Genomic DNA, 12,238 nt, shown 5'->3' on the forward strand with positions numbered 1-12,238 from the left:
AATGCGTATATGTATAAACTATTATCACAGGCATGAAAGAGGGAAAGAGAAAAAACGATTTTGTCTGTCCTTGTCGATAAAAGTTTAGATGGCAGTGCCCTCTATCATGCTATCCGTTAACTAATTTTGTTTGGTTTTACTCTTTTGATATCGATACTGTACACGCACGCACGTACACTAAACAGTTCGATCATATATCTTTTTATACAAGCTTCTAAGATCATTTCTTTTACTTCTGTATTATTCTTTCATGTTATCCCAAGTGCGGACGCTGTGTCTTTTACACAGACAAACTGCAAAACTTATATATTAAAGCAATATTGTTACGACGTAATGCAAAAAGTCGGTAACACGACTGTAATTAACACAATTATAAGTAACTTTTCTTGGTTTTTTGCATGAAGATATAGCGTCCGCACTTCGTTATTCTTAGTACTTTAATTGTGGAAAAGGATTTATCGATCTGTGTAGCCAATAAAAAGATATATGATCGAACTGATTCTTCGCATTTTGTCGGTAAAAAAGTCGACTTTAGGATCCCCTTAATTGAGGTTAATTGAAATCAGCTTCGATGGAGAATGGATTTGTTTTACATAATATATTCACCGCCATGCACCTGTTCTCAAAAAGCGTTTGCAAATACGCGCATAATATAAAATTTATCTAACTTATTTAACTATGACATGTTTTTAAATACATAAAATATTTCTTTTGTTTCTAAATTTATTTAATTCTCAGATAATAAGATTCTTTTTACACTCTTTGATACATTATTTATTATTTTTTGTAAATACCGAGATGTCGATAAAACTAATTTAAGAAAAAGCTAATTTATATTTAATTAATTTTATTTGTAAAATAGTGATCATTTTGTGATTATTATTCAATTTTCTCTTGATTTTATCCAGGGTTGGGAAGTAACGCGTTACTTGTAACGCCGTTACCGTTATAGTTACTTTTTTTTGTAACGGACTGGTAACGGCGTTACATTTTTTTTTCTGTAACTGTAACGATAACGTAGTTACATTTTTTTAGTAACGATAACGAATTTAACAATTACTTTTACTGTTTCTTTTCATATTTTGAAAATACTTATGACATCGTCCCAGATAGACAAAAAGATATCTTTTAAATTTCTAAAAGATTTCTTGTTATATCTTAAGATGTCTTGCATTTTTTACGAAAAGATATCTTTTCGAGATCTAAAAGATGTCTTATGCAACAGTTTCAGATATCTTTCAGATATCTATAGATATCTTGAAGATATCTTGTAGCAATTTAAAAGGAGTCTTAAAGTAATCTTGTAGACATTTTAAAGATATCTTTTAGATCTCTAAAAGATATGTTATGTAACAGTTTCAGATATCTATAGATGTCTTAAAGATATCTTGCAGGAATTTTAAAGAAGTCTTAAAGTAATCTTTTAGACATAAGAAAAGAAGTTTTAAAGATATCTTTTAGATACTGAACGGATTATTTTCGTTTATTTGCCGGCCATTTACTTGTCCGACTTATAAAATCAATTTAATATCTGAAACTCGTGATTTAGAAGATCAGAAATTAAATTGAACAGTATATTTTTAATCTTATTTGTTACCTTTTGCAAACTTTATATAATTCTCATAACTAAAACTTAAATACGAGAAAGATAGCATATCGCACGTCGCGTAGCGGTAAACGAACGAACTAACACATCCTTGCGTGCTCGCGCGAAACTTTGACGTCCAAGACCGGACATCTTGTGGACGTCCAAATATTGTTACGACTCCGTCTTTTAAAGCAAGATTGGACCAAGAGTTATGGCGAAACTCGATTATTATATAATGCGAATCGTCGCCAATTTGACTTTTTGTACGCGAATTCCAAATAAATATGTTTTGTCACGAATTGTAAAAACTGACTCGATTGAACAAGACAAAAGTATACGTGCGATCTTAAATAAATGAACGAGTTTTTGGAATTGCAAAATATATGCTACCTTAAAGAATTAATATATAACACTTATTTTGTCATATATATATATCATTATTATTATTATTATATTATTTAGTATATGCCTGTCTATTAGAAATCTTTTAAAGATAAGAAGATCTTTTAAAGAGTTTTGAAATATCTTTAACATTTATAATAAATATTTTTTAAAATGGTCTGGAAGACATCTTTCGAGAGAAATCATTTAGATATCTTTAATATATCTGTTACAGATATGTTAAAGATATCTTTTAAGATGTCTTTTTAGATGTCTACAGATATCTTTTAGAAATTCTACAAAGACATCTTTAACAAAATCTTTTTAGACATCTTTTAAATGACTTTTAGATATCTTTTAGAAATATCTTAAAAATTTCTTTAATGAGATATCTTTTAGATTTCTTCTATTCTTTAGAAACATTTTTTAAGCAGAGAGATTTTTTAAATAATTATTTATAAAATAGTAAACGGTCGGAGCTCTGCGTAAAAATGTTTCTAAAGGACAGAACTTTTATAGAACTGTTCAGAATTGCCGTTAAAACTAGGGAAAATCATCAGCACGACACATTTTCACTAATTGTCGTGCTGATTAAGAACATTAAAAATTCATAAAAAATTATTAATTTTTGGAATATTGATCTAAAATTGCATATATAGGCTAAACTATAGCAGAACTATCGAGAACTGTTGTCAAAAATAATAATTTTCATCGCGTTTTACTACTTTAGAGGGAGAGTGTCGTGCTGGGTAATTGTAAAAAATTGTTTAAAAAATAGTAAACGGTCGGAACTCTGCGTAAAAATGTTTCTAAAGGATAGAACTTTTATAAAACCGTCCAGAACTGCCGTTAAAAATACGGAAAATTATTAGCATGACACATTTTCACTAAATGTTATGCTTCACTAAATGTTAACGCGTTTTGGTACTTTGGAGGGAAGAGTGTCGTGCTAGATTCGCGAAGTTAACACGACATTTTTTCGATTTCGATTTTTTAATATAAGGAATGCGGAACTCTTTTTAATTTTTATCAGCAACTGTAGAACTATGAAAAGTGCTATCAGAACTCTTAGTATTTTTTTGAAATTCGTAGATTGTCGTGCCAACTTCACAGACACCTCTGGAGCGATTAATGACATCATTGGTCAATCACAGTTATTTCATTCTGAGGAATGGATGTGATTAGTCAGCTTTTAAGTTTGACGTAATATTGAACGAGAGCATAAAAATAATGTAAATTTAGCTATATTTATAAATTTAATGGAAATTAAAATTTTTTTATTTACATGTGAAGTTACATGTTAAGTGCTTTAAAATCTATATCTCCTTAAATTTTTTACGGTTTTGTAAATTTAAAATAAAGAATTTGTTGCTTTTATATTAATATTTTAATAAAAAATATTACCAAAGTAAATTTTTTATTTAATTCTATCTTGTTTTAATATTAAAAGTAACGGGAAAAGTAACGAATCGTTACTTTTGAAGTAACGGTAACGGTAACTAGTTACTTTTAAAAATAAGTAACTAATAACGGTAAGGAGTTACTTTTTTTACTCGGTAACGAGTAACGGTAACGAGTTACTTTTAAAAAGTAACTTTCCCATCCCTGATTTTATCGTAGATCTTTTCATGAAAATAGAAATCTTTAGTCAAAATAAAAGCATTAAAATCTATAAAATCCGCTTACAGAGAGTGAAATAAAGGAAAAACAACAAATTTATCTTTGAAATGTAACCTAATACATTTATGCGATATTTCATTTATATCTCAACTTTGAAGACTATTAACAACATTTTCTACTAAATATATACCTAAATCAGAATATTTGCATGGCTCATTATAAAAATCTTTTGTCGATTTATATTTATTTCCAATTATTAACGTTTTTTCATTATTACTGGCAATATTTTTAATTAAAATAATGTCACCGTTGTTTAAACTGCAACAATTATCTGGTTCTTTTATTTTCAAAGTAAAATTAGAAAATACTGTTTTTTCCCATTGACTGTATATGACGGTATATAAAAATTGATCTAAAGGGCCATTATCATGTTTATTCAATAATTCGAATTTTGTATTCAATTTATTTTCTTTATTTAATTCCACGAAGTTTTCTTTATATATACGATTTACTATTTGTTGTAACGGTTTATCTCTTTTATGAATATATCCTTTTAGCTTTTGCATGTAATTTTCAAAAGGGTAAGCACTGTATTCTTGCAACATTCCAAATTTTTTTACATCATCACATGTAATAAATTATGAATATTAATCGAACAATTGTCTTTGCCATACAAAATGATATAAGTTTTTATAAAATAATTAAAAAGAGAATTAGCATAATCGTTATAAATATCTAACTCGTTATAAATATCTAACAGTTGATAAAATAGTGACAGTTACATTTAAAGACATGAAATTAACATAATTATCACGATTGAGTACAGATTTTAAAACAACAGGACCTGTGTATAACAAAAATTGTCTAAATTCTGTCGCCTTCCACCTTTTACTTTCTTGTAATGATCTTGGTTGACGATTAAATTCTAATGGAATATTTTTAATTTGATTTATTAGTAAATGAAAAATTTGTGCATAAGATAATTTTGTTGATGGTTTACCAATACACCACATATTCACTAAAGCTTTTGTAACGCCTAGATTAATTAAATGCATCGGTTCTACAGGAAAATCACTAATCATATCCAAGTGTTTAATTAATTCAAGATCTGAAATTTTTGAATTTACGTGATGTTCTTTTTGTGATTTTGATCTAAAATCGAAGTTCGTTCTATTACGGAATTTATTTAAATTCGAGAAACAAACTCTATTATTAATATAATCTCCTTCTATAACACATTTTGTACATGAATAGTAACCGGAATAACCTTTCGTAAATTTAATAAATGCCTTTGCAGGTGTATCACAAATAAAACCTTTAATTTTAAAAGGATAATTAGATCCATTTATTATAATACCATGCGTTGATAAATCGATAGCTTCAGAAATAAAATCCTTTAGAAATTCATTTGCATTATCTAGTTTTTTTTCTCCATGATATATGCCTACAATACCTATTTTACTACGATTTTTAACTAAACTGCATAATATTGGCCACAATTGTTGATTTGAAAAGTGGTAAACCATCAATATTTATATAAACTTCTATTTGTTGTAAATTTTTTAATGTTGTGTACAAATAAAGAGAGTTTCTGAACGCAATTATTTAAACCGAAATGATAATAATGACCTGGTTCAACAATTTTCAAGTTTCCTTTCTAGGAGTTTTCATTAATACGCGAGCATCCGAAGATAAATTAGCATGATATGGCTTTAGAATAGCTAATAATTCATTTAGTGCGACATGAGTAATTTTATTTTTGCAAGACCAAATAGTAAGTTGTGATTCTAATGAATATTTATTGACTCTAGTATTGAAATTTTCATCATAATTATTAATTGATTCATCATCAGTGGCTTCAAGGCTACGTTATTCAAATCATTATTATTAAATCACTATCTGAATTAAAACTTTCTAATATATTATTATCAAACTCAATATTATTGAAATTATTATGATCTAATTCAATGCAATTTAATTGCTCATTAGTATTTATTTCATTATTAATACTTAAATGTTGAGTAAAATCTTGATCAGATTCAACTGAATTTATAAAAAAATTTGTATGAGCTTTTGCTCGCTTGTAATATTTAGTTGCAATTTTAGGCATACTCACTTTTATTTTCTATTTCCCTGTAAGCGTAATCTGTGGTTCTGCGTTCCAGAGCTATATAAAATAAAAAATATTTTAATTTACATATAGATTTAAAGACACTTATTCTAAAAAATATAGAAAATAAGAATATGATGCATATTTCAGATTTTTAGATTTTGAGTAAATGTACTAAATCAAATATATATGATCCAGATATGCGAAAATCTGAAATTATGCATATTTAGGATATTGTTCATTTCATTAGTTTATATGTAAGTTATTATTGATAATAAATGTCATCTAAAAATGTCAATTAATTTTAAAGATGTGGCAGTGTTTTTCTTTTGTGAACATATATTACAGGCAATTATCTTTAATCAAATTCAATATTAAAGTAGAATCAAAATAATCAATCAATCATTTTGTGATTAAATGATAGAAGAAAATCATTATGCAATTATGATGTGAACAATTATAACTTATTATTTTTTATATTATGCCATGTAACAGATATGAAAAATAAAAACATATTGGAAAAGACCCAAAAAGATCCTTATTGCAGAGTTAACATTTAGGTAAGAAATCGATATTTCAATAAAACTATTAATGTAGATAATAGATTCTCAAATATAATAAAAAATAGATTCCCGTATAATTAAATCAATATATAACACTTACCTTAATTAAAGCAAGTTGTGATTTGTTTAACTTTCATGTTCTACTTAGTAGAGGATCCGTATGTGCTTGACGAATTTCGTCCGTTGAGTGAAAAGTTGGGTGAGCACCAAAGCTGCCAGATCTCTGACGCAAGCAACATGCAACACGTCGTGGAGGGGGTAACGAGAATGTGAGTGTAAGCGTATGTGTGAGCTCGACGTTTCGGCTAGCTTCGGATAGTAGAAGAAGACAGAATACTGTTTTCTGTCTTCTTCCTACCAACGAAAGCAACGGCCGATGCGCGACGCTGCACGATATCTCGATATGCGCTCAATATATTTCTTTCTTACAGCTTTTCTTTATCGTATAATATGTTTATTATACAGGGTGTCTCATTTTAAAAGTTCCGCCCTCATAACTTTTCAGGATCAACGTTTGAAGGAAAACGACTCCAATAAAAGTTGTAGGGAACAAAGGGGGCTATCTAATAGTGACCTTGGATTCAACATTAAAGGTCATTTTCAAGGTCATTTGAAGGTCAACTTCCGTTTTTTAAACGGGAACGCCTATTTTTTATTACTTATTCTTGTAGCTTATCTCGAGAGCTTTCCAAAACACTATAATTAAGTACCTTTTCGTTAAGTACTTTTTGAGTTATGAGGCTTGAAATAATTTCTTAATTTTATATAAACCGTAAAATATCTTGTAAAATATTCATTTTTCGATTATCTTACCTTAATATTTTTATGTACAAAATAATGAGAGGAATCAATTGGTGTAAAGAAAACACATAGTTGTTTTTAAGAAAAAATATGTAATTTGCAATTAACAATTCCATATTTTTTCTTAAAAACAACTATGTGTTTTCTTTACACCAATTGATTCCTCTCATTATTTTGTACATAAAAGTATTAAGGTAAGATAATCGAAAAATGAATATTTTACAAGATATTTTACGGTTTATGTAAAATTAAGAAATTATTTCAAGCCTCATAACTCAAAAAGTACTTAACGAAAAGGTACTTAATTATAGTGTTTTGGAAAGCTCTCGAGATAAGCTACAAGAATATGCAATAGGAAGTAAGGAGTTTCATTTAAAAAATTGAAGGTGACCTTTACGTGACCTTGAAGCAACTATTCAAGGTCAAACTAATGACACCACCTTATGTCCCCCTTGAAACCATACAACTTTTGTCTGAAACATCTTTTTCTAAAATTAAAAATAAGAAAGTTATTTGGGGTGGGACAATAAAATGGGACACCCTGTATATATATATACAGGGTGAGCCATTTTAATTAACGCACGCAATTATTTCGGAAACAAAGCATTTTAGAGAAAAATGTTTCAGACAAAAGTTGTTTGGTTTCGAGGGGGCCATAAGAAGGTATCATTGGTTTGACCTTGAAGAGTTATTTGAAGGTCACATGAAGGTCACCTTCAATTTCTTAAATGGAACCTACTATTTGTCATTGCATATTCTTGTAACTTATCTCGATAGCTTTCCAAAACACTATAATTAAGTACCTTTTCGTTAAGTACTTTTTGAGTTATGAGGCTTGAAATAATTTCTTAATTTTACATAAACCGTAAAATATCTTGTAAAATATTCATTTTTCGATTATCTTACCTTAATACTTTTACGTACAAAATAATGAGAGGGATCAACTGGTGTAAAAAAAACACATAGTTGTTTTGAAGAAAAAATATGTAATTTGCAATTAACAATTCCATATTTTTTCTTAAAAACAACTATGTGTTTTCTAGATAATCGAAAAATGAATATTTTACAAGATATTTTACGGTTTATGTAAAATTAAGAAATTATTTCAAGCCTCATAACTCAAAAAGTACTTAACAAAAAAGTACTTAATTATAGTGTTTTGGAAAGCTCTCGAGATAAGCTACAAGAATATGCAATGACAAATAGTAGGTTCCATTTAAAAAATTGAAGGTGACCTTCATGTGACCTTCAAATAACTCTCCAAGGTCAAACCAATGATACCATCTTATGGCCCCCTCGAAACCATAAAACTTTTGTCTGAAACATTTTTCTCTAAAATGCTTTGTTTCCGAAATAATTGCGTGCGTTAATTAAAATGGCTCACCCTGTATATATATATATATATATATATATATATATATATATATATATATATATATAATATAATAAATATATAATAAATATATTATACAAATATATATACAAGTATAAATATATACTAAATATATTACAAAATATATTATATAAAACTATATTTAATATAATAATTAAACTTCTTTTTCGTATGTCTTTAAAATAATAAAATAATAAAAATATAATAAGTGGCAATTTTCCACACCACCTACGAAGTATCACCAATGGCGCGTTAGGTTTTTTTATGTGGACCTTCGCCTGGAGCTCTATTATACCACATTGTATTATATTATTTATATTGTAGGAGGAAGAAATATCAAGGAAGTAAAAAGAGAGGATAAAAGGAAGAAAATATAGGATAAATAAATGTAGCGTTTTGCCATACACCACAAGAGCGGCATACCGCACCGGGCGCCTACCACACGGCAGCCCGCGCGCACGATACGCGCACGGTAGCGTGAACGTTAAGGGGATTCCCCCGAGCTGAATCGCAGGCCGGCCGACAGATAGCAACGAGGGCAAACCAAAGCTGCCAGATCTCCGCCGCAAGCAATATGCAACACGGCGTGGAGGGGGTAATGAGGATGTGAGCGTAAGCGTACGTGTGAGCTCGGCGCTTCGGCTAGCTTCGGATAGTAGAAGAGGACAGAATACAGTCTTCTGTCTTCTTCCTACCAACGAAAGCGACGGCCGACGCGCGACGCTACACGCTGCTCGCTCCTCGATATCTCGATATGCGCTCAATGTTTCTCTTACAGCTTTTTTATCGTATAATATGTTTATAATATGTATGTGTCTATTATATATATATTATAAATATATTATACAAATATATATACAAATATAAATATATACTAATTATATGACAAAAATATATTATAAAACTATTTAATATAATAATTGAACTTGTTTTCTCCATACATATACATTTAAAATAATAAAATAAAAAAATTTAATGAGTGTGGCGATTTTCCACACCACCCACGGGGTATCACCAATGGCGCGTTAGGTTTTTTTATGTGGACCTTCGCCTAGAGCCCTATTATACCACATTGTATTGATATGTATAAGAGGAAAAAATATCTAGGAATAAAGGATAAAAGGAAGAAAATATTGGATAAATAAATATATTCTATGAATTATTTATTATTTTTTTATTATCTGTATATATATATAATATTAATAATAATAATAATAATTTTTTATTATATTTCCTCGGCCCCAGCTACCTCTTCGGCCTCGGTCGCCTCCTCGGGCCCGGCCGCCTCTTCGGCCCCGGCCGCCTCCTCGGCCTCGGTCACCTCCTCGACCGCCCGCGACGCCCCAGCCGCCCCTGCTGCCCCTGCTGCGCTGCGCGTACCAGCGGGCACGGGCCCACCCGCCTCCTCTTTTTTTTTGCTTATTTTCTGAAAAATAAAACAAATAAATTATTATATATATATATATATATATATATATATATATGTATATATAATTTTATAAAATATAATTTAATATAAAAAATAATGTACCATTTTGCTCCTGCTGTTGCTCTTCCTGCTGTTCCTGCGGCGGCGACGGCGGCGGCGGCTGCGGCTGCGGCTGCGGCTGCGGCTGCTGCGGCTGCTGCGGCTGCTGCGGCTGATGTTGCTGATGCTGCTGATGCTGCTGATGCTGCATAAATATTTGCAGCTGCTGCAACAATTGTTGCAGCAGCTGCTGCATATTAGGTGCATCCTGCAGCACCAGCGCATTCATCTCTTCATTAATTTCTTCTATAAAATTAAGAAAGAAAATTAGAACAGAAACATTAAAATTTCTTAATAATTTTGTATAAATAATGATTTACTTACGAGACATTATGTTCAATCTGTCGCCGTGCTGAGCCGTGGTGAACAGACACTGAGGCACACTCGGCATTTGTTTCATGCCGTTTCATTTGTTTTATACCGTTCATTTGTTTCGCGGCATTTTTTTTCATCAGATAATCTTGTCGCCTTGTACTGTCAAGTAAACGTATTTTTTTATACGTGCTCTGAAATCTTGGTGTTCAAAAAACTATCACAATCCCGATTTGTGTGTGAGTTCTGATTATTTCAAATTTCTATATTTCTATCTATTCTAGATATTCTAAATATCTATCATTTTTCATCTTTAGCTTATTTTATTCACTCTTCTTTAATTCTTTGTTTCTGCCTATTTTCTTTTTCACAAAAATGTGTGATGAATTGAGAAAAAAATCTAAGCGAAGCTTTTCAGATGCTTGGCTCAATGATGATCGAATTAAATGTTGGATACGCAAAGTAGCTTTTGATGAGAGCTTGTATCATTGTATTATATGCAATAAAAATATTTCGTGCAACACACATGTTTTAAGACATGCGGATTCTGCGTGTCATAAAAATAATATTAAAGAAAATAATTCATCTTTAAGTACTAATAATAAAAATAATAATAAAAATTCAGATAAAAAAATATCCGAAAAATATAAATTTCAAGACCAATGGCTAGAGATTGAATTATTTAAGCCATGGTTACGCAAAGTATCACATGATATAAATTCATTTTTTTGTTCATTTTGCGATAAATCCATGAGAGGTGATTTATCGAAAATTTATCGTCACGCAGAATCCAAAGCACATATAGAAATATGTAAAATTAAAACAGAAACAAAGAATACAAACGAAAATATAAACATAACAGATGATTCACTTTTGTCGTTTGAAGAGCGAAAAAAAATAGCAGAAATTCGATATGCTGCATTAATTGCTGATAAAAATATTTCGCATCAAACTGCAAAAGAAATCCTCAACTTTTTTCAACATATTGGAAAAGATCCTAATGTATTAAAAAGCATGAGCATGGGCCGAACAAAATGTAAAAACATTATTACAAATGTTTTGTGCCCAGTTGAAACAGATCGTGTCGTCAATAAAATTCAGAATACAAAATTTTCAATTTTTATTGACGAAACATCTGATATAACTAATGATAAATGGATGACTTTTCTTGTTCGATACGTTGATCCAGAGACATTAGATATTCGCTCACAATTAGTTAAATTAATTGATATTGATGCCAAAGATTCAAGCGCAGAAAAGTTGTTTCAGGCATTTAAATGTGAAATGTGGAAATTACAGATACCATTTTTAAATATCGTAGCTTTATCATGTGACAATGCATCTGTTATGACAGGAAAACATTTATCGTTTAAAAAAAAAATTAGAAGAAATATGTCCACATTTATTAACATTTTCATGCCCATGTCATTCCTCCGCATTAGCAGCGCATGCTGCATGTTCTAAAATGCCTGCATATTGCGAGGAATTTCTAAAAAAAATTGCTACTTATCTCAATAGCAGTCCAAAACGTACGGCTATTTTTCGTGAATTTTGTGAGTGTTTCCAAGAAACAAATCGCAAAATATTGAAATTATGTGATACGCGCTGGCTTTCGCATTATTTATGTATCGAAAGACTTCTTGAATCTTGGGATACAATTAAATACTTTCTTACTGAAATGATTGTGAGCGAAAAAACAAATTCTGGAGAATATCTATTGTCTATGATGAACAACGTAGAGATAAAAGCTTATTTTCTATTTTTAAAATACGTTTTGAATTTCTTTAATGCATTTAATGCATTTTTTCAAGCATTAGAAACAAGGATTCATTTATTGCATCCAAAATCTTTAAACTTTCTTTTCCAAATCTGTCGAAATTTTATAAAAGAAGAATATTTAAAACCACTTTCTCCAAATATTATATTCTCCTTAAAAGAAAAT

Source organism: Camponotus vicinus, unplaced genomic scaffold (genome assembly GCF_025532165.1).
Source record: "Camponotus vicinus isolate PSW18456_S1 unplaced genomic scaffold, iyCamVici1.0 SCAF_2, whole genome shotgun sequence".
NCBI classification, from domain to species: Eukaryota; Metazoa; Arthropoda; class Insecta; order Hymenoptera; family Formicidae; genus Camponotus; species Camponotus vicinus.